This window comes from Neomonachus schauinslandi, chromosome 2 (genome assembly GCF_002201575.2).
Source record: "Neomonachus schauinslandi chromosome 2, ASM220157v2, whole genome shotgun sequence".
Taxonomy (NCBI): domain Eukaryota; kingdom Metazoa; phylum Chordata; class Mammalia; order Carnivora; family Phocidae; genus Neomonachus; species Neomonachus schauinslandi.
Genome location: NC_058404.1, coordinates 142,549,801 through 142,574,004, shown reverse-complemented (window position 1 = coordinate 142,574,004; position 24,204 = coordinate 142,549,801). Strand labels below are relative to the sequence as shown.

Genomic DNA, 24,204 nt, shown 5'->3' with positions numbered 1-24,204 from the left:
AGACCCTGGTGGAGGGCCTCAAGTGAGGTGACCTGGAGCCCAGGAAATGGACTTGGCAACTTGTAATGGTGTTAAGTGAAGTCACAGATTGTGAGGAGATTTCCCAGTTAGAGTGTGGTGACGATAAGAATGTAATGACACACAGAAAGCCAAGCACGAATCTCTGAGAAGCAGGGCAAAACAAGAAGGTCCCGCCAAGGAGACTGCGGAGAAGTGGACAGAGAGGTGGGAAGAAAACCAGGAGCGTGGCATCAGGGAGTCCAAGAGAGGGCGTTTGTGGGGAGGGAGCGGACAACAACTTCAGGCAGCGCACAGGGGCTGCAAACACTGAGACTCACACCAGTCCTTTCCATGTTGCAGCTGGGAGGTCTCAGAGAGCAGTTTCAATAAGGCAGAGGCCAGATGGCCAAGGACTAGGCATTTAATAAAAGGTAAGGCAGCACAGAGCCGATCAAGGTAGAATGTTCTTTCCGGAAACTTGCCTGAGAAGCGCAGAGAGATAGGGCAAGCATTAGCAGGAGGCAAAGGGTGAGGGCCAGTGTTTGTTTTCACATGAGGAGAGAAATTTGGGCATGTGTATAAGGGCGAGCAGAAGGAATCCTGAGGATCTGGGACCCAGAGCACAGGTGGAAAGAACCCCGTTTTCACCGAGATGGGGAGGCGGGGGCTAGAGGAGAGGGAAGGTGTGGGCCTCAGACCTCCTCGGGGCCTCATGAGGGACAAGAGAGAGGAGGACAGAGACTAGGCCGGGTCAGAACCATGGATCTTGTGACTGGGGCAAACAAGAGAAAGGAGACAAAAACTGGGCTATACATGAAGGCATTTGGAAGCAAAATGGTAAGCAAAATAAAATGAGAAAATGAAAAATCAGAATGACATGTGGAGTTGGAGGGAGAGACAGGGTCCTAAATATTATCTGCTCAGAGGATCGGTATTCCTCCTTATTTAATGAAACGTGACCCCTTCCTGCCCTACCCCTCCCGTTCCCCCATGGCAGGTGTTAGGTTTCAGCATCAACTCTTAGGAGGGTAGATGCAGTGGATTTGTGGCCACGAGTCCCAGAGAACAGGTTTCCATTAGTACCACTGATCCAAGGAGATGGGTTCGTGGGCAACCTTGAGAGCTCTTTGCAGTTTTGTTTCTGGAAGGGTAGGCGGTTTTCTCTCCCTGGATTACATTAACTGCTCAATATCCAGGTGTTATGGTAACCAGCAGAGGGCCGCCTGTTCCGGGATTTATGAGATGTGTTGGCTCACAAACAGAACAGTCCAAAGGTAGGCATGACTGGACGCAAAACTCACACGATTTCCTCGGAAAGGAATTTCTTTCTCTTTTTCTCACTTAACGTTTCCCTGGCAACAGTGTCATTCACGGCCCCTTATGTGGTTCCCAGACCTCTATCCTTCCAGATCTGAGTCCAGTGCAAAAGAGCAATTATTTCTATTCCAGCTCCAGCAAAATCCAGTCTAGACTGGCTCAGGGGAACATGATATGCTGACCGCCTAGGCCCAGGTCATGTGTTTTCACTGGAACTATCTGGGCAGAGAGTGGCTAAGAGGGGGTCCCACTGAGGAAATTTGGGTACAGTGAACAGGAGACCACTGCTAAATGGATGCTGGAGAGCCCAAACCACAGAAGTCACAGCATCTGGCTTAGGTCCAGAAACTCTTGGTAAGGTCAAAAAAAATTTTTTTTAAGATTTTATTTATTTATCTGAGAGAGAGTAAAAGAGAGAATGCATGAGAGTTGGGGGGGGGTCAGAGGGAGAAGCAGACTCACCACTGAGTTGGGGAGGGGGGCGATGCAGGACTGATCATGGGATTCCAGGATCATGACCTGAGCCAAAGGGAGACCCTTAACTGACTGAGCCATCCAGGTGCCCCACCCCCAGAAAAATTTTTTTAAAATAATAATAAATTCACAGAAAGTTGCAAAAAATGGTACGAAAGAGTTCTGGTGAATCCTTTACCCAATTGCCCCGAATGGTTACATCTTACATAATTGTAGTACAATATCGAGTCCAGGAATTTGACATTGGTACAATGCATGTGTATAGTTCCATGCCATTTTATCACATATATAAATTCATGTAATCACCAGTGTAATCAAAATATAGGACTATTTCATCCCCCACATGTTATTCCTACACAGTCCCTAACCCCTGGCAACCACTAATCTGTTTTCCATTTCTAATTTTGTCACTTTGGTAATGTTATATAAATACTATTCCTTTTTATTGCTGAGTAGTATTCCATGGTATGGATATACCACAGGTTGTTTAACCACTCACCTACTGAGGAATATTTTTGTTGTTTCCAGTTATGAGCTATTACAAATAAAGCTGCTGTGATCAGTCGTATACTTATATGGAACATAAGTTTTCATTTCTCTGGGGTAAATGCCCAGGAGTGCAGTTGCTGGGTCATAGGTAAATGTATGTTTAGTTTTTAAAGCAGCTACCAAACTATTTTCCAGAATGGCTGTGGCGTTTTATGTTCCTACCATCATTGTGTGAGAGATCAAATTTCTCCATATCTTTGCCAGCATTTGTCATTATTACTATTTTTTATTTTAGTTACTCTAACAGGTATTTAATGATATCTCAATGTGGTTTTAATTTGCATTCCTCTTATGGTTAGTCCTGTTGAACACCTTTTCATGTGTCACCATATATCCTCTTGGTTTGAGTGTCTCTTCATGTCTTTTGCTCATTTTCCAATTGGATTGTTTAATGTAGAGTTTTGAGAGTTCTTCCAGTAGAATTTTTCAGTCTCACTCTTCCAAGCACAGAACCTAATGTGATTTAGCTCTAACTAGCAGGATGTTGACTCTAAACTCACCCTTGCTTCAGCATGGATGCAAGGATCCAATTATTATTATTTAGCAGGGGCATTTCCCCACCTGCATCACATCTGAAAATATTTTGCCCTATCCTCTGCTCTTCCCTGGCCAGGCCCTGAGCCATACCCACGTGTTACCTCCGGAGTAGTCTGGACTTTAGCCTCAGATTCCCTCCCAACCTCATCATTGGTTTTGTGAGCTGAAACCAAGCCTTGGGAATTGTACCTCTCTTCCTGGATTTGCATGCCCTGGATGCCAGATGAATGAATGAATGAATGAATGAATGAATGAATGAAGTAACCAATCAATGCTAGTGGGCTCCTTTGCACTGCTATTGTATGCAGCAGTCAATTTGGAATTTGTCTGTTTTCCCAAAAGGCAAAGAATAGATCAGAAAGGGCAGAAACTTAAAAATCTAACATCGTAAAGACAGCGGCCTCCTTTGACCGTGGTCAGTTTGCAGCCACAGGAAAGAAAGAAAAGAACGTGGGAGAGAAGGCCTCCAGGAGGAAGTCTTGGGTACACTGTATACCACCCAGGACACTGGCCTCCCCTGACGCACTTGGAGTCTCACTCGGGCAGGTTATTTTTACCTGCCACATTGTAAAGTCAATGTTTGCACTTTGATAAGTGTCCTGTCCAGTGGCTTGTTCTAAACTCTGGCCTGGGAGGTCACCCTAAGAGCCTAGGAGTGGTTTGTGAGAGAGAAACTGAGTGAGTGAAATATAAGAATCCTGTAGCGGCCAGGCTTGAGAGCCATGACAGAGCAAACAATCCCCATGCATTGTGTCCCACTGCTTGCATCACCTGCTCATGAGCTGTCAGTGGAATTTGTGGAATGGATTGTTCTCTCGGAGTCACCCAATATCCCTGAACAATGGGAGCACACATTCATAGTTTTATGTAAGAGCTAAGAAGGAATGTTCCTTCCACCCAATCAGAAGCAGGTTGCCTGCCAGCCTGCCTGTCTTCTCTCTCTTGCTCCTGCCCCTCGTTCTCCCCTCCTCTCTTTTTTTTTTTTAAAGATTTTATTTATTTGACAGAGAGAGACGCAGCGAGAGAGAGAGAGAGAGAGAGAGAGAGAGAGAAAGAGAAAGCAGGGGGTGTGGGAGAGGGAGAAGCAGGCTTCCCACTGAGCAGGGAGCCTAACGCGGGGCTCGATCCCAGGACCCTGGGACCATGACCTGAGCCGAAGGCAGACGCTTAACGACTGAGCCACCCAGGCGCCCCTCCCCTCCTGTCTTTAAGGCAGGAAAGAAGAGGGAGGAAGGAAAAGAAAGAGAGATCATCGTGCACAGGTCACCAGGAGAATGATGTCACAGGTTGAAGGGAAGATAAATGTGAAATATGGGGGGAAAAAAGGATACCCTGGGTTTTTCACTCCATAGAATTCGGTTTTACTTCTTTGTGGGTTTTTCTCATTGAATACCCTTGTAGGAAAAAAAAAAAGCATTAAAGTATGAGGTAACGACTGTGAGGCCCTACTTTACTCAGACATTGAGATTTAGCGGCTGAGAAAGTCCCTTTCTCGAACCATGACATTTCAGGTTCTTTCGGTTGCACGTAACACAAAGCCCAACTCACACGGGGTTCAGCAGTAAGCGACCGAGGGACTCAGTCCTGGAAAGTTCAGAAGCAGGGGTCTCAGGGTGGATTTGATTTAGCGCTTTGCCAGACATCTTTTCTTTACCTTCTGTGGTGTCCATTTCAAACTAAGGCTGGTGCCGTGTGTCGGTGTTCATCTCGGGAGAGAGGAGGCCTGTCCTCGGTGGTGGCTGCTCACCCATGACGAACCCCCTCGGGGGAAGGTCATGTGCCGATTGGCCAAGGCTGGGCTTTCCCAACAGGAGAGGGGGTGAGGTCACCAAGGCTGCTTCACTGAAGGAAGGGGGCCGTGGGTCCTGGGCGACAACCCCAATGCTCACCCCCTCCTCACTACATCTCCTAAAAAAAGCTCCTTCTAATTCCTGCACTGAGGGGTAAAACTCCTTTAAGAGGGCCTCAAGCCTCTCATTCTGAAACTTGAGATACAATTGAAATAGTAACAGTGTATTTACACTAAAATGTGTCAAGGGAGTAAATTTTTTGCTGTTGTCAATCTCAAGTGAGCTAAGAAGTAATTTTATTTCTCCATAATTGAATTAAATTAACTCATGAGCCCCAGTTTCTTCTTAATAATAGAAAACAAAATCTTTCTAATTCAAAGGAAATTCAATTACTTCTCATGTAAAACCCAGTCCTTTTTTTGAAAAGCACTGGTTAGCATTTAATGGCCCTTCCTCCATGTGACTTCAAAACACCAGGACACAGCCCCCTGTTCCCACCCTACCCCCCTTTTACCCTTAATCTTCTCTTTAGCTCTTCTGCTGAAGAATTTGACCTTTGCCACGACTGTCTGCTTTGGGAGGTTTTCCTTCCCCAGAGCTTCATAGTAGTCCTAGAAGAACGGGGAAAGGGTTTATAACACACCGTGGCAGGTACCAGCTCCCTGATGGGTATGAGGGATGATGTCTGCCAAGCTACTCCATCTAAGAGCCAGTGGGAGCATGTTTCTGTCGTGGCCACTCCTGGGGGTGCTGCCTGCCCTTGCCAGTCAATCAAGACCAGCAGATTCTCGGGGCGCCTGGGTGGCTCAGTCGGTTAAGCATCTGCCTTTGGCTCAGGTCATGATCTCAAGGTCCTGGGATCGAGCCCTGCGTTGGGCTCCCTGCTCAGCAGGGTGTCTGCTTCTCCTTCTCCCTCTGCTTCTTCCCCCATTCATGCCCTCTCTGTCTCTCTCTCAAATAAATAGAATCTTAAAAAAAAAAAAAAAAAACCAGCAAATTCTCTCCAAGAACTCCAGCACAGCAGGACAAGAACTATGTCAGGATGCGACTCTAGTCTTGGGAAACCCAGTCCTTCTTGAGTAAATTCTTACTTCAAGATTCTTCTCCTCCTCCCACTCTTTTTTTATTTTCTTAACCTTCCCCCTAAGGATAAGACGATCTTGGTTCCTGGCATTGTCACATATGATCTGGACATTTAAAGAGTGGGCAGCTAACTGCCAAGTCCTCCTTGTGGCTGTTGGCATCTGTCTTCACTGCCATCCACTGCCGACGTCCATAGTCTGCCCCCGCCCTTTGGCTTCTCGTCACACACAGTGATAAGAGCATTCCCAGTCCACTGGCTTTCTCTCAGCCGCTCTTGCCCAGCCTCATGGGGGGAGGGTGTGAGGGAAGCCATGGGAAGGTTTCGGCTGCTCTTCTGTCTTGCTCTGACATGACAGGAAGCATGGACTTGGTGGTGGTGGGTTTATCTTAGATTGTCTCTTGGCTCAACTTGTCCTGCTCTACTATAGCCCCTTGTGTTGGCATCGGCTCTCCGTGAGAATATTTCCTTGCAGGATTCTTGGTGGGGCGTGGAGTCACGAGTCACGTGCTCCGAGATCCTCAAAGCCGTCTGAGGGTCTCTATCACCCCTACTTTCTGTCGGCCACTCTGACCAAGGACTTACTCTCTTTCTTGCTTTTCTTCCAGCCCAGCAAAGATTTTCTTTCTTTCTTTTTCTTTTCTTTTTTTTAATTACCTCTCCGTCTAGCTTGGAGGGAGGGAGGAGGGGAGGTTTACATAATTTTCTTTCTTTTGAAAATCTTTGTTATGGCACAAATCCTACTGCTTAGTAGTTTTGCTCTAGGTCTGGATGTTGACTGCAGTCATGTGATTTGGAAGTATTTTCTCAGCTTTAGCAATACAGTAGAACTTTCTTACAAAATGAATGGTATAGTGTACCCAAGCTTTATTTCTTATTGGTTTTATTCCTCTAAACACATTTAGCACAATTTCCCCCTTTGCTGAGGTTCCTGGCCCAGTTCTCGTGAGGTGAGTGGTGCTATCTAAAGATCTAATATCTACTTTTTTCCTCAGAGATTCTCATTTTTAACAGTGAAAAAACAAGGTCTTGTCTGAAAAAGTCATTGCTTACAAGGCAAATGGGAAGGCATTTAGGGGTAAATGACAACTGTCTCTGCTGCGTCAGTAGTGAGCTGGTTTTGTAAGGCACAGATTAACAAAGTGTTCAATAAACATCACAGAAAGTTGAAAACTTGGGTGTGTGGTGTTGCAGGTTCGTGTTCATTTGCCGTCTTCTGTGGGGGATCTGCTTCATGAAAGGCACCTTCAGTTTCTGGGTTCCCAGAGCAAGGCTTAGCTCAGCTGCCATGCCAGCTCCCAGCCACGGTGCGACTCTCCCTCCCCCCGGGTCTTGGTAATAGAGACACACCTCTCGGTTCCTTCAGGGCTTAACCGGGAGTAAATACCACTGAGACGGGGAAGAGCTTCCTGAGGATTAAAACTTGTGTATAGTTCTGGTATATTTAGTATATTTAGGTACTTTTCCTCTTTTCTTGGTGGACGTTGAATTGAACATTCTAGGCAAATAAGCAATAAACACTCACGCGGTGAAACACATGACTTTGAGGAAGAAAAGCCCAGGGAGAGGTTTTGTCTCCGGGGAGAGGAACACAGCACATGCAATCTTTAATTCTCACACCCAAACAGGCTTCCAATAAAGTGAACGTGGAGCAGGGAGGACCCGATGAACAAGCCACACGCAGATGAGCAAGCCCTGCTCCCTTTTTGCGTCTGTATCCTGTGGACAGAGAGGGTCACACCGGGGAGGCTGGACACTGACTAGCTGGTCTTGGAAGGAATATCCTCCTAAGTAGCTTCTCAGTGGACTGAAGAGTATAAAAAGGAAGAATTGTGAAGGACTGTACTTGCTTTCCCAGATTGCAGTCAGATATATTAAATTCAGCAGAAACAGGGACTCCCGATCTTCCTACTGTAGTAATAGCTCTACTGTTTGCTTGGCTTTGCAATTCCGACTTCCAACACCCTCCCACTCAGAGTGTACATAGAATAGAATCTTTTTACAGTGTAGCTGGTGAGATGACAGGATTTCCATGAAAGCATTAGTCAAACGGTGACTCTAAAAAGCACCGATGATTGGAAGTACAATCCAATAGTCAAGTGAGGGTTTGGCCTGTGTCCCAACACCAGCACCATAAGGGGCTCAGCTATATTCAGCCTTCAAATAAAGACATATAATTCACCCCTTGGAGATGTTTGTGAGAATTTTACAACACCACACGAATAACTCGATGGTACACCGCAGTATAAATCAGTGATGAAGAGCACAGGTTTCAGAGTCATGGCCTTGGGTTTAAATTTCAGCTCAGCCACTTTCTTAACCCTGCAGGATACTTTCACCCTGTCCAAATTTGAGCCTTCCCTCCAGCACACTGCCGATGGCATACACATGTGTCATGAGATTTGTCCTCTCAGCCCTGGAGGTGCTGTGATGGGAAAAAGATTGGAAATATCACCATCATCTGAACTTCTGCATCTATCAATCATAACTGTAGGGGCGCCTGGATGGCTCAGATGGTTGAGCATCTGCCTTCGGCTCAGGTCGTGATCCCAGGGTCCTGGGATGGAGCCCCACATCTGGCTCCTGGCTCAGCGGGGAACCTGCTTCTCCTTCTCCCTCTGCCTCTCTCCCTGCTCATGCTCTCTCTCTCTGTATCTCTGTGTCTCAAATGAATAAATAAAATCTTTAAAAAAAATCATAACTGTATTTTCCTCATGGTGTTGGTTTAAAGATGAAATGCAGATCCCCCCGCAAAGCATTCAGTACGGCCCTTAGTCAGTAATTACCGAATGACAGCCTGCCCCAAGCACACGGTCCCTGGCCAGCCGTCCAGTTCAGCTAGCATTTGGAAAATGTTGCACAGACAATTACCTCCCACTCCATGGCACAAAGAGAATCCTGAAAGCCATGAGCGGAGCCATCAAACAGCTCCTTTCCAGGAATGCCAACGATGATGGCCATTGGAACCAACCCCAGCTCTCTCTGTCCACTCACTCCTGAAGTCTTCCTTCTTTTACGATGAGTAGCTGGAAGGCATAAACACTCCAGTCTCTTGTTCCACTGGGAATAAAATAACTTCCTCAAATTTTAGAGCCGGCTGCAGGAATACACAGGAAGAATCAAGGCTGGGATTTCTTTCTTCTTAAATAGCAGATCTTGATGAGCTATTGTTTTGTTTCATTTTACTCATGGACACCTTATAATAGTTGACTTCACCTGTTCTGTGTTTACTGTAGGGACATTTTTTTAGGGTCAGAGAAATGGTAAGACTATACAAGGCAGAAGCATACTCGAATTGAAATAAGCACTTAAAAACCTATGGGAGGTTTAGCGATTTCCCAGAGAAACCCAATGGAGTCAAAACCCATTGTCCTCATCACTTTAAAGCCTGCTCCCAGGCTGTTCCCATTTGTCTTCAAGGAGCCGGCTACTCCACAAGCTCCACATTTAGATGACAGGGGACAGAAGACAGAGGTGAAGAGTCTCTGTCTCATCTTAGAGAACACCGTTGTGGAAAAGCCAAGAATGAGCTCCCATCTGGTGCAGAACATTTAAAAAGCAACATACCTTGCAAAGCTTTTGTATTAAAAAAGAACAAAATGATAAGGATAGAAAACCACCACCCTCTCTTATTGACCCAGTCAGCTGTTTGAATGTGAAAAATAATAACCAAATATTACATGTACTTAATTTTTTTAAAAAAATAGGAGTTGGCACTCAGTGTGGGAAGCAGTCAACTAAGTGGAAATTAAGGGGGTCTTCCTTTAGCCAAGTTTTATTTTTGCAACGGTCAAACACACTGCTGTGTCTGGGGTAGTTAGTGTCTCAGAGCAGAAATGAGGATCTGGAGGCGGGGTTTCTAATGCCTGCTCTGCAACTTCTTAGCACTATGACCCCGAGCAGGACAAAGAAAATCTCGCATCGTTCTCCATTTGTAAAATTTTTGTTTATGAAGTTCAAGCATTTATGGAGTGACCCTCAGAGAGCCAGGGGTCCGGTAAAGGAGATTTTGCATGGAAAGACCTGGCCGTGTGCGTGGTATACAGTACGTACACTATAAGGTGGCATTCTGGTGTGTGTGTAAAGCGCAGAGTCCCAGGATTTCAGAGCTGGGTGGAGTCTTAGGGCTTATTACCTATCTTTCATTTATCTTTGCTTATCTCCACTCTGACCCATTTGCATTGATTTTGCAGATTAAAGTCTCATAAGACAATCTTATCCCTGCATTTCCAACCTATGGGGGGGTGGGGCGTGACCCTCATCAGAGCCCCCCAAGTTCAAACGTATGTCCTATCCCTTACCATGTGGTAGATATTTGTTGTCTGTTTCCCCTTGACCGAGAATGCCTTGACGTACAGGTCCTCTCACTTTTTGAGCTCTATTTCCCCTGGACCTAGCACAATGTCTGATGCAAAGCAGAAGCTCAGTAAGTAGTTGTTGTCGATGTCAATTGAAACATAAAGAAGTAGCCCAATCCATGTGAACTTAGACTTGGCCAACACATAGTAAGTTAGCAGAAAGGTGGTATCCTCATGGGACCTGGACAAATGATGGGACACAGAAGGGCCAGCCCCCATCACTGCAGCGGTGGTCAGCTTCATTACCCTGCAGCTTCTCATGCGGCTCACAAGAGAGGTGCGATTTCTGACAGGTGCTCTGCCCCTTGTCCTGGGTCTTCCTGCCCTTAAAGCCAGTCTGGCTCCTCTCCAAGGGGGCTAACCCACGCAGGCTGTACTTCTCAGTGTCCCTAGTCAACTGGCTTCTGGCAGGGTTTGGCCAATGGGAGATGAATGACTGGAGCGAGGGAGGGGGTCAGGCAGAGCCAGGCTGTTTCTCCTGTCTCTTGATCTCAGACCGCGTGATGGTGGTTTTGTCTTTTCCAGTGCGCTAGATCCTGCCTGCCATGTCTCTGCCAGGCAGATCTCCAGCCTCCTGGGGGTGGGGGTGCGGGTGGCTTCCCACAGTGGCTTGCGAGCTCGTCCACTATCTATATAATGAATCCCCTCTGTCACAGTCCCTGTGTTTTAAATACTTAGAATAATTTCTGTTTTCCTGGATCGACCCTGAATGATACGCGTACCACTCTAGTTTACCATGGCTAGCAAGAAATTAATACAGCAACATGTATTGACCACTTATTTTAGGACATAAACTGTGCTAGGCACGGAAGATACAAAAATGAATAAGGTGTTATCTTTGCCCTGGGGAAGCTTAGTCTGATTGAGGAGATGGACATGTAAGCAAAGAATCTGTGATGCAGTAAAACGAACTATTCATGAAGTTTATTAAGTTCACAATGCTATGTGTGCCTGGAGACAGAAATGACTAACTTGGGGGAGGGGCGAGTCAGGAGGAAAAGGTTTTAAAACGCTGGTCACTTAATATAGTATTTAGACACTACACAGACTCTGGAAATGGCTGGATTCAAATCCTGCCTCCAAAATTTATTAGCTGTATGACTGAAAACAAGTGGGGTTTTTTGTTAGTTGGTTTTTAAAAAGACTTATATCTCAATGTCCTTATTGGTCAAATGTGAATAAAAATAGTAATGATATCATAGTGTTATGTAAAGATTAAATGACTTAATAGATATAAAGCATTTAATACAGTGCCTAGCTCATGGCAAGCCCTAAAAAATATTAGCTATTATCATGATTATTGTTGCTGGAACAGCAAGGGAAGTCTAGGTGTTCAGCTCCTAATACAGTACCTGGTATACAGTAGGTGCTCAACAGAGACTAGCTGACTCAATGAATGAATCGACTAAATGAATAAATGAATGAATGAGTTTACAAGCAAATGATGAAGGATGGAAGAGCATTCCAGGCACTGGCCAAAAACATGGTGGTTTGGAACACTGTAAGTCTGGTTGGTTTGGATCCGTGTGTCAGTCTCCTAATAGTTTGGTTCATGTGAGGTTTGCCCCTGAATTCACCTCTGGCTGCAGGGACCAAATCAAGCTCCCAGTCTGCAAGGTTGACCTGTCTCCTTCCCCTTTCTAAAGGTTTTTCTTTTCAAAGTCAGTAAAAGATATTCAAACAAGGGAGTTCTGAATGGGATATGGTGGTGAGAGTAGGGTTGCCAGATGTAGTGAATAAAAATACTGGATATTAAATCTGAATTTCAGATAAATAATGAATAATATCTAAACTTTAAGACAGTTATTTTAAAGTCTGTGCTTTGTACGCACTGACCATGACCCATTAGCATTTTTTTTTCCTAAAAGGAGAAATTGGCCCTTAATAAGGCATGCTTCATTGTCCTTGTTTCAATTTCTTCCTTGGGGACGATAGAAAGGATTTACTCTCCAGCTCATGTTTTATATAATTCAAGGGCTCCTATAGCAAATGGCCCAAGAGCTAACTAGGTCCAGGTCGATAGCGGTTCCCTCTAAAAGACCATCCTGGTCCTGCTGGGCCTCATTGGTTACTCTCTGGTCTGAACCAGAGTACACACAGCATTTCCTCTTTCGAATTCCTGTTTGACACTAGGAAATGCTACCTTTCCTTTTTATATGCCTTTCATTTTCAACTAGGTTATAAGGGAGTAAAAACCAAATGTTTTTATAACTTCCAAGCCCAGCACACAGTAGGTGCTCAATATATTGGGTTTTTTAAAATAAGCCAGTACATGAAGAAAAGAATTAATATTCCCATTGGATATTGCCGGCCATCAGGAGGTGTGTTGCCTAACGGACTTTGGAGTTACGCTGAGTTTGAATTCCAATTCCTTGCTCCTATCTAACATTGGGCTCTGGGGCAAGTCACTTCACATTCCCCCCTTTGTAAAACAGGTACAATACCAGTTGACCTCTCAGGATTGTTATTTGGATTAAGTTGATGAACTTTAGATTAATTAGCACCTGGGAAACATTTCCAACTGGAAGTTACAGTTATCCTGATGGCAATTAGTAAGATGTAGGGGACCAGTCCATTACACCCTGACCACCACTTCATTCCCAAACTTTAACCGGAGAAAGTAGAAATCAGATTTGATAAGACATTTTACATTTAGCTATTTATTGGGCTAATTTACTGTTCATAGGAAACCAATCTACAATAGAAACCAGCCTCTCACTGATGGTTCATGGTCATTTAATGACTAACCCATCACCTTAAATAAGGCGGAGAGAGGTTGGCGGGGAGGCAGGCGGCAAACAATTCCATTCGAGTCACTTGGTTGTCACTGCTCCCCCATGTCCTTCACCCTCCTTGCAGCACAGAGTTTTGAGTGATTGAAGCCAGTTCGGGCCAGGATTCCAGACAGGGAAAAGCAAATACGTAAGTCAGAGGTCAGGGGAGAAGAATAGGCCAGAGGGGGAGGAAGAAATGCTGAGCTGATGATTGAAAGATAATGGGTGTGGGGGTGGGTCACAGCAGCATAATAACAGGGGGATCCAGACACCCCCAAGCTTTCCCAGGCATCTGCGCAAGGACCAGGGTTACAGCTCCTCTTAAAGAAAGGTCTATGGAGCATGGATTTCTAAACAGTTGGGCCACCCAGCATGGAATTTTGGGAAATGGCACTGTTGAGTAGAGCCATTAACAAATTACTTTCCTTTCATTTCCTTCACTGGCAGGACCTTCTGTTTATGTCTCCCTTAGCAGCAACTGGAAGGAGTAAATTTGCTGACAAGCATCCGTGTGTAGTGGGCCACTGGATGGAATTTTTATCATGCAAAAATGATCCCAGATGATTAGTTGAAAGATGGCCAGGAATCTCTGGAATCTACCCTTCAGTTGAGCACACGCAAGTTTAGTTTTAGGGTAGAGTCAAGGTGAAGAACTTAGAAAAATAAGCCATATTGATCTCTTTACTTTTGTAAGTATTTGAATTTTGTAATAGGCATCCCAGCTTGCTCTCAACTAAATAGGAAACTGGAAATCTAGGATGTAGCGACCAAGGATAGGTTTTGAGGTTAGGTTTTTGCCTGGACACCTAGCTCAACCATTTGCTAGACATTTATTAGAGATTATGACCTAATCCCTCTGTGCCTCTGTTATATCATCTGTAAAATGGACATATTGTCATCCTCATCTCATAGCTTCTGAGGATTCAACCAAATAGTAAAGCAACTAGACCCTGGCCTTAGGAGAAACTCAAAGTTTAAATATCCTTTTTCTTTTCTCTTCTCTCTCTTATTCCAAACTCCTCCCAACCCCAACCCCACCCCAGCAATTTTCTAATTTGGGACAGTCTTTGCTAAACTTGTGAGTGTAGGAGACCCGAAGGAGGAGGGGTATTGGGTCATATGGCTACCTGGAAGAAACTGCTCCAAATACAAATATCCATCAAGTGCAAAGAGCACGCAGTAGATGTGTCCTTGGGAATCTCAGGGAAGCCAGGGTGGCTGAAGTAGAGTAACCACAAGGGACAGTGACAGGAGAAAAGGTCGAGGAGATATAGAGGGGCAGATTGTGTGATCCTGTAGGACCTTGAAGGCCATTAAGAGGACTTGAGCTTTTACCCAAAGCGGGTTGGGAAGCCATTAGAGGATTGTAAGCTGAAGAATGATGTGTTGGACTTTGTTTTAAAAGGATCACTCTGGTTACAGTGCTGAAAATGCATTATGGGACATGTGTGAAACCATCATGTTGTACCCCTTAAACTCACATATGTTATATGTCAATCGTATCTAAATAAATCCGGAAAAAAATAAAAAGAAAGAGAAAATACACATTGTGGGGTAGGGATATGGAATGAGTAGAAGGAACATACGGGCAGAAGCAGCACATCAGTTCGGATCCCACTAAATATCCAGGTGAGAGATGAGGGCAGGGCAGAGCAGATCAGTCGCAGTGTGGGTGGTGAGAAGTAGTCAGACTGTGAACATATTTTGAAGGCAGCAATTTAGGCTTTGCTGACAGATTCAATGTGTAATGTGAGAGAGATTTCTTTAAGGTTTTTGATCCAAGAAATTGGAAGATAGTGATGCTATTTGCCATAAAAAGAAAAGGTTCAGGAAGAGCACCAGGAGGTTAATTTTATCCTTGTAAAATTTGAGATGCCAAATAAACATCCATCAGCAAGCAATTGAATATCTGAGTCTGGAGTTCAGATTAGATATAGGCTATATATAGAGAAAAGGGGTTATAGCTGGGTAGGAATGTAGGATTGGGAGTTTATTTTATTTTATTTTAAGATGGGAGAAATAATAGAATGTTTTCCAGTGATGAGAATAATTCAATAGAATGGAAAAATGTGACAATACCTGAGAGGGGACAGTCGCTGGAATGGTGTATTTAAATAGGTGACAAAGGAGGGGATCTCATGCACAAAGGAAAACATTGCTGTAGATGGCCCATCTCTAGTAACAGAAAGTATATGTAGGTAGGAAGATCCAAATGGTGGTATGATTTTGAGGGGTTGTCTTCCGACCGCATGTATTTTCTTGGTGAAATAGAAAGCAAAGTCAGTGTGAGGATGGTGGTGAAGGGTGGAAGGTTTCAGGAGAGCAACAAAGCCATGATTGAACAGGGGAGTGGAAGAATGAATGGATTTGGGATTGCCAAGCGAATGCATTTAGAATTGCCAAGTAGCATTAAGGGCTGACTTGAGGTTGAGGGTCATGGATTTAAACTGAGAACGGCCACTTTCATCTGTGCAGCTAAAAGTATAGAGAAGATGGAGAGCTCAATTTAAGCAAGATTGGGGTTTTCCCAATTGACTACGAGGAAGGGAAAGAAGGGCAAAAGAGCTGAGGGTTTATGCAAATAACTAATTATAATGATAGCTGGTAGACACTGAGTTGGGTAAGGAAGGAAGAGAGCTCATGAAATGAGCAAGAAGCAGTGAAAGAGCCAGAGGACCAATGAATGACAGGTCTCTATGGGATCGAAAAATGGTTGGAGTCAGAATATTAGAACAAATGAACTGAAAAGAGGGGGAAATGCAAATCAAAAACCACGATGAGATATCATTGTATTCATACCTACCAGGATGACTGTAATAAAAGAGATAACAAGTGTTGAGGATGATGTAGAGAAATTGGAATACTCATTCAGAGCTGGTGGGATTACAAAATGGTGCAGTGACTGCAAAACAATCTGGTAGTTCCTCAACATGTTAAATATAGAATTACCATATGACCCAGCAATCCCACTCCTAGGTGGAGACCCCAGAGAATAAAAGCATACATCACATAAAAAGATGTATACAAGTGTTTATGGCAGTATTATTCATAATAACCCCAAAGGGGAAACCACCCAAATGTCCATCAACTGATGAACGGATAAATAAAATACATCCACATGGTACAATATTACTTGGCAATAAAAAGGAATGAAGTTCTGATACATGCTATAATTTGGACGAACCTTGAAAACATGCTAAGTGAAAGAAACCAGTCACAAAAGGCCACGCATTGTATAATGTGAAATATTCAGAATAGACAAATATAGAGAGACAGAAAGTAGCCTGGTGGTTGCCTAGGACTGGAGCAATGGGAGAACTGAAGAGGGGTGGTGAAGGGTAATAGGTATGGTAGATATTTTTGGCGGTGGGAGGGGAGATGACGAAAATAATAAGTCCATTGTGGTAATCGTTGTACAACTCTGTGAATACAGTAAAACTATTGAACTGTATACTTTAAAGGGGTGAATTTTATGGCATATGAATTATATCACAATAAACCTGTTACCAAAAAAAAAAAAAAAAGGAGGAGGCGGTCAGAGAATGGGATGGTTGAAACTGGTCTTATGGGAGTTTTGCACATTGGTAATGACAGGAGCTAGGGTCTGACCAGGGAAGCTGGTAGCTGGGATGACTTAGAGGAGGGAGGCAGGAAGACTCTTCCAGCATCCATGAGGTCATGGGCATCAAGTGTGGTGGCAGGAATAATGTTGGGGGGGGAGCGTCTGACAGTAAAGGGGGTGGGGAAGGATCTTCAGGGAATGAAGAGGATGACCTGAGGGTTTGCAAGGGACTACCACAAAGAAGGATCAGAGCTAGTGGAAATCTGATAGCAGGCAGTTCAAAGCTGGGATGGGGTTAGAGGGAACATTCTAGAATTGGGGTATTTTTGAAGGACTTAAAATATCCTGAAGTATTAAGCACTGACCATACTTTTTCCTTCCTTCACTTATTCGTTCATGCAACACCTATTTATTCTTTTTCTGGTACCTTACCTACTCATTTGGCCATCTCTGCAGATGTAGCCAAGCATGGTAGAGCTGACTCAGGATGGCTGTGGTGTCCCTGCTACTCTATGATGATCTCCTTTCAATGAGCTTCCCCAGAACCCAACTGCCCGCTCACGGAGTGGAAGGCTATACTGAGCAGTATGTAACCATTCCTTGATCACTGACATCATACTGGTGGTCACGGACACAGTGAATGGCTTTGTCTTCTTGAAAGAAGGGGGGTGTGCTGCCTGTTGCATAGTTGGGTGGGAGAATGAGTGACGGGCTTTGGCTTTGGGGGGATCTGGGTTTGGGTTGGGGCTCTGCTATGTATAACCTTGAGCAATTTACTTATGCTCACTGAGACTTAAGTTTTGTTGTTGACAAAATAGCTACTTTGTAAGCATTGGGGAGAATTAAGGGACATCATGCCTGTCAGACCCCTCATAGACGGTAGGCGTGAGCACAAATGCCCTGTTCTCTCCCCGTCTTTCCTTCCGTTGCCTTAATGCTGACGTTGCTTCTACTGTTTGATTTCTAGCTTCCTGCCATTCCAACATCCGGCTTCTCTTCAGAAGCCTTTTTCTAGTCTTCTTATTTAAAAAATGTTTTCTCATTTTAACCTTTAAAATAACCTGTGAGGGGCGCCTGGGTGGCTCAGTTGGTTAAGCGACTGCCTTCGGCTCAGGTCATGATCCTGGAGTCCCGGGATCGAGTCCCGCATCGGGCTCCCTGCTCGGCGGGGAGTCTGCTTCTCCCTCTGACCCTCCTCCCTGTCATGCTCTCTGTCTCTCATTCTCTCTCTCTCAAATAAATAAATAAAATCTTAAAAATAAAATAAAATAAAATAAAATAACCTGTGAGGTATGTACAAGAGGTATTAGTGTTCCTAACTGATGGAAGAGAATATAGGGTACTGAGAGTAACTGACATTTACCGGGTATTTACTAAATGACATTTTTCTAAACACTTTATGTGCATTGACTTACTTAATCCTCACAGTAATCCTAAAAGGGGTATTATTAAGCTTATCTTACAGAAAGGAAAACAGGCACAGAGGGGTCAAATAACTTGTTGAAGGTCACATAGCTTCTAAGCATGGGGGCAGGATTTGAACCTGGGCAGTCTGGTCCCAAAGCTTAAACACTATATGGCTTTGATAGAAGTAAGTAAACAAATCATGGTTTAGAACTCCTGAGTGAAGAAATCCTCTTGCCGGTTACTGCTCAGGGATCTTGCTGGCCTCTGGAATGTCATGCAGCTTGAAAATGTCGGTAGTTCACAAGGGTGACTCATAGAATACTATTGTTATCTTATACAGGAGGGGACCCTGGGTGAGTTTTATTACCTGGCTTCCTCCTAGCTCAGCTACCCCTGAGAATTCTTTTGTAGAGACAAAGAAGTCAGTCCGTCTAAGATAATACCAAGAAGAATAGCCACCCTTATCATATTACGGTTCTGCCTATTGAAACCAAAAGTTTTCTCAATATTATAAATCTAAAAACCTAGGGGAAACTTTGGAAAACGTTGGGAAACAAATAGTTCATAAAGTTCAATGAACCTCCTAATGATTCTCTGGCCCCAGCAGACTTTTCCTTGGGAAGCAGAAGAATATTTGGCCTATGACGGGGCCATTAGGCATTCATGAAACTCATCTCAGAATAATAGGACAAAGTGCTAGAGGGCTGATAGGTAAGGTGGGTTTTCTTAGGAGTGGATGAGCAGATATTCAAAACAGCTAGAGATTTGTCATTTTTCTTCTTGCTGCCACTGATTCTAGTTTTTGAGCGCTAGGATTTGTCCCAAACCAGGAATGGAGAAAAAAAAGATAAGATAAAACTAAAGCCTGATCATTTTAGTATGTCAGAAACTTTGATGTAAATTTGATGAAGGAAGAGTTGGAAATTGTTATCTAAAATGAGATCCAGTATATATACATTTTACAAGTGAGTGCATTTGTATACATTTAACTATTGTCCCATGATTCCTATTTCTATTTGATAATAAGAAGTGGACTTACTCTGTATATTTACGAAATACATGAGATACATATATAATTTATAAATTTTATTTATTTTCCAAAGATGATGTGGTTAATAATTCAAAGAAGTGGGGCACCTGAGTGGCTCAGTCGGTTAAGCATCTGACTTCAGCTCAGCTCATGATATCAGGGTCTTGGAATCGAGTCCCTAGTTGGGCGCCTCACTAAGCGGGGAGTCTGCTTGTCTCTCTAATCCTCCCCCCACTCATACTCTCTCTCTCTCTAAAATAAATAAATAAAATCTTAAAAAAAATAATTCGAAGATGTTCTCTTTCTCTTAGTTGTAAAATGGTTTATATATACATATATATTCTCCGTATATGTACATTTTAATATATGTTCTATACATATATGCATATTGTACATAATATACTGCCTTTTCATGAATAAAAACAGCAGAATCAGTCGAATAAATGAAAACATTATGACTTGAACAGAAACAAATGAGGCAAAGGGTCTTTCTTAGGAACACGGAATAACCATGCTAACTAAGAGGCCTGAAATTATTTTGAGGAATGGAGTAAAATATAAATAAATGCCTTTACATTTAAAGAAATGCTCAAGTCTTCAATCTCAATGGAGCAGAAGGAGGGAACTGAGGCCCCCCCTAGGATCCAGCTAGCCTTGGCCTCTTGTTCCCTGAGAGAATTTCTCTTTGAAGTTCAGTGGAGTTCACTGGGATGGGGCATATGACTGTGGGGGGCTCAGGAATTCAATGAGAGGGAAAGCAATCCCAGTACGCATTCTGAGGAGGCAAAGATTCACACATGTGAGCACACACATGTGCACAGACCCAAACCCCAGGAACTGGAGAGTTTTGCCCTTGTCACAGCCAAGGGATTCCCAGGGCTCCACACATTCAGGGGACTCTGAGAAACTGGTTTGGGGCTAGAGCGACCTCACAAGCCTCTTTCTAAGACAGGAGAGCCCAGTAGCTGACTTTGCGGTTTCAAATACCAGAAGTTCAAATACCAGAAGCTCAAAGGACTTAACTTGGAGTGTAGTTCTCCCTTGTCTGTTCATGGTGTCTGCTGAACTTGTTCCTCCTTCAGTGTCTTGAAATAGGGGTTGGGCAAAGGAAGAAGTGGGAGAAAGATAGGGGGGTCTCTATGATGGTGCTCATTCTACTGCATGCAACAAGGGGTGGAGGACTGAGTGTGTAGAACCTCTTTACCTACTTCCCCCTATAAATGATGATGATGATGATGATGATATTGATTAAAGTTAACATTTGTTGATCCCTTACTCTGTGTCAGGAATTGTGATAAGCTTTCCATCTATTATCATAATTTACTTCCATTGTCTCCATAATTCTCAGGTGTAGGGGCTATTATTGTCACCTTGCCTGTTTTTCAGAAAAGTAAACTGAGTCCTAGAGGAAAGGAATAAGTTGCATAAGGTCACACAGCTAGTAAGTTACTAGGAAGTTATGTTAGGTAGAATAACACACCCCACCCCACCCAGATGTCTACATCCTGATCCTTGGAACCTGGGATTATACCACGTGGCGCAGGTGAGTTAAGGTTGCAGATGGAATTAAGGTTCCTAATCAGCTGACATTGAGATTGAAGAGATTCTCCTAGACTATCTGGGTGGGCCCAATGTAATCACCAGAGTATCTCATAAATGAAAGAGGGAGGCAGGAGGGTCAGTGTCAGAGTGATGCACTGTGAGAAAGACTTACCTGGCCATTGCTGGCTTCGAAGATGGAGGAGAGGGGTCATGAGCCAAGGACTGGGAGTGGCCTCTAGGAGCTGGAAAAGGCAAGAAAATGGATTCTCCCGCAGAGTCTCCAGACAGAACATAGCTCTGATAACACCAGGTACTATCCCAGTGAGACCCATTTTGGACTTCTGACCTCCGGAACTGCCAGATAAGAATTTGTGTTGCTTTAAGCCACTAAGCAGTAATAGAAAACGAATACAGTGATAAAGCTGAGGTCTGAAGTATGACTCTGCAGGTGGGGCCCTTAACACCAGCCTTATAGTGCAGGGCTATAATGAGCCACAGGACTCATTAGCTTAGCACAGGCCCGGTGGGAGAGAACAGGCTTCACAGCTCCACCAGAAAGGCCGCGGGCCTGAGAAGCCTGGAGAAACCGCAAACAGATCAGGAACACCTCAGATATGGCAGACTTTCTGAACCCATCAAATACGGGGATGGTGGGGCGGGCTAGGGGCAGGGCAAGTAAGTTCTCATCCAAACACCGAAAACCTGTGACCTCGGCATTTCCTCGTTTACATTTATCCTTCAAAGACACATTGAGTATCTGCTCAGAGTAGGCACTGCGTTAGGGGCAGAGGATACCAAAACAAGGAAGTCCTGTCTGGTCCTTCACAGAGGTAACAGTCTAGTGGGGGACACAGCCAAGTAAACAGACCATTACCTTTCAGTGGGGTAGCACTGAGGTAGAGTACATGGGGAAGCATAGGGAAGGCATGAGACCAGTCTCAGGCAGGGGTTCAGGCATGGCTCCCTGGGGAAGGTAATCACTGAACTACGTCTTGAAAGATGACTTGGAGGGATGTGGGGGGCTGAGGGCTGGGGAGGAGATAGCTACATGTGGAAAGTTCTGGAGGCATCTAGAATATGGCTTACCCAAAAGCTGTACACAGATTCACTATGGCCAAAGGGAAGAGAGTAGGCAAAAGAGGCAGGCAGGGACCAGAAAGTGAAGAGCGTAGATGCTGAGCTCAGGAATTTGGATCATCCTATGAACATGTGGAGCCATGGTAGGGTTTTACATCGGGAAGTGCTATAGTCACACTAGGTACAGTTAGGCCTCTCTGGTGGCCTGTGGAGGAACACAGTGCATCCAGTGGCAGGGCAAGGACGAGACAACTGTGAGGAAGAGCCGCCAAGAAGTCGCTGCAATGCCTCAGTCCACCCTCTTTGGTTCCCCGCCAGTCAGCTGCATAGTGTACAAAAAGGACCTCACTGAGGTACGTGAAGACACCCAGAATCTCTTTACTTGGATGAAGCCAAGCAAGTATAAATACTAAAACCCTTTAAAAGCCTAGAACTCTATCTTTTCCAGGTTTGGCTTCCTTTCCTAGCCTTAATCCACATGATGATGGCTCCCCTGGGCCTAGACAGAACGCATTGCCCTTAGCTCCCTTGCTATATGGGAGACCCTCCTGTGCAGGGTTCTAGACCCAGGTTCACCGCTCAATTCCAGAGTGAGTGAACTCTCACTTTACTTTTTCCATCCCTGACCTGAGATCTACCCCTGGATTCAGGCCTCAGAATTTCTCTGCTCGGGACCCCGTCTCGTGGAATCACCACACATGCTCTTCTTCGAGCACGTGGTTCCCCACTCTTATGCTTTCAGGGTTGCCTACTTTTTCTAGCATACGTTCTTTGCAGCCTACCTTATTTGATTAGCTGTCGTTTCTCCAAAACAGGCCCTCTTTCTTTTATCTCTGCTTCTGCTATTCCCTTTTTTAGTTAGTAAATTTTCCACCAAGTTGTCCATCTACTTGTTCATGATAATCTTTCAGTTTATCCCAGTTCAAGAGGAATATTCCCAGTACTAAAGCTTAATATACATTAAAATTATTCACTCTGTATACAAAAAGTAGGGACTCCTGGGTATGCATGTATTTGGGCAAGATGTGCCACAAAATAAAGGGAAAAAAATAGGCTAGAGTATGCGTCAGAGATCCAGGCTTGTTCCTGGACCCATCTCACCCAAATTATCCAGAATGTCACCGTTGCTGGCTGGGATATTTATTTAGGGATCTGAGCATCATATGCAATTTGTCTCTGCACAACTTGTTTTATTTTACATTTCTATCACTGGCAAGATGATATTTGTTTCAGTCAGAAGAGACTAGATCATGCTGCAGTAACAAAGAGCACCCAAATCTCCATGGCTTAACCCAGAGGTTAATTTCTTGCTCATTCTACAAACTCATGGCTCATCCGAGTTACTCAGGGACCCTTGCTGGCAGAGTAGTCACTATCTCAAACTGTCAGTCACTATGCCAAAGGGAAAGGAAACTCTGCAGGGTCTCTGCTCTCTGCCTGGACGTGACACATGTTTCTTCTGCTCAAAACACATTGACCAGAAATAGTTATATGGCTCCACTCGGCTGCAAGGGTGCCAGCCTGGGACCCAGAGAAAGAGAAGCATCTTCAACTGCAGCCAAGGTGCAGAACCAGGAAAACTTGTCCAACAGCATTAATGACCTTCACTGTGTTCCTTAGGCATTTAGTTTGTGACACTGCTAAGCCAAACACAAAGTAATTTAGAAAGACCGGTTGCTACCTTTTTAGACCTCTTACTAGCTAGTATTTGTCCTAAGTCTTCTCCAGTGGTGGATTTCAATACTATCATCCCCAGTGCTCCACAATGATTTCCTGTTTTTATGTGATTACCCTATGACTTTTCTAACTAAGCATGTTTCCTTTTTGTTTTTGTTACCAAGAAGCTGAGAGCCAGAATTACACTATACTATACTCCAGGTGGCTCTTTTTATCTGTAAACAATCACGTTAGATTATGTCGTTTTAAAATAAAACAAATGATTATGAAAATAAGTTTATTCAACCTTACTTTAAGTTACAGTTGCAACCATATGCTAATCCTCAGAATGAAGAATTAATTATGTTGACTTACTTGGTACTAATTTTCTCACAAAATTTTAAGATTGTACAATGTTTTAACCTTAATACTCTGCCTCTTTAGAAAGACAGTTAACTATATTTACATTTTATTTTATATCCTGCCTCTTTTGAAAGATATTCTAGTTAACTATGCAGTTGATGTGCATTTTATTTGCCTGTTGTATTGGTCGTTTGCAACCTCACATTCAACCAGACTGATGAAGGCTTTGATACAATGGCAGGAGACAGGGGTTGGTGCTAAACTACTTGAGTTGGACCTTATTTTATAGTTGGTCTCTTCACTAGTGAAAAGTTTTGAATTATGAAAACTTTACCTCCTTCTAGAATTTAGGTATTTGTGAAGGACTTAAAATATCCTCTGAAACCTTGGGGTAACCGTGGAGACCTGAATGATGAATACCCAGACAATCCCCATGTGTAGAAGGCGTTTCTTGCAGTTAATTTTATTCTTGGCTTTTAATTTATTATTAGTTTTTCCTTTTTGCTTAGATTCCTTCAACTATCTTCTTCATTCTTTTGTATTTACAAGGAGTTTCCTCAAATCTTTTATAAGATGAGGCAGGATATATATAAACAAACAGAAATAAACACTGACAACTCAACTTTTTAACTACTCCCAAACTTGTTCTTTTGGGAATCGGCCATGTTGGGGGAGATCAAGTCTGTG

The 24,204-nt window shown here is 43.9% G+C and overlaps 1 protein-coding gene and 1 non-coding gene across 2 annotated transcripts in view; one reads left to right on the top strand and one right to left on the bottom strand.

Moving 5' to 3' along the window:
- The window catches only part of SHROOM3 (shroom family member 3), a 299,140-nt gene that overhangs the window by 72,863 nt on the left and 202,073 nt on the right, over positions 1-24,204 (top strand). The window lies entirely within an intron of this gene.
- Positions 5,599-5,728, bottom strand: LOC123324240. Its single transcript, XR_006539720.1, has one exon. It is a non-coding gene; the product is annotated as a small nucleolar RNA SNORA3/SNORA45 family (small nucleolar RNA).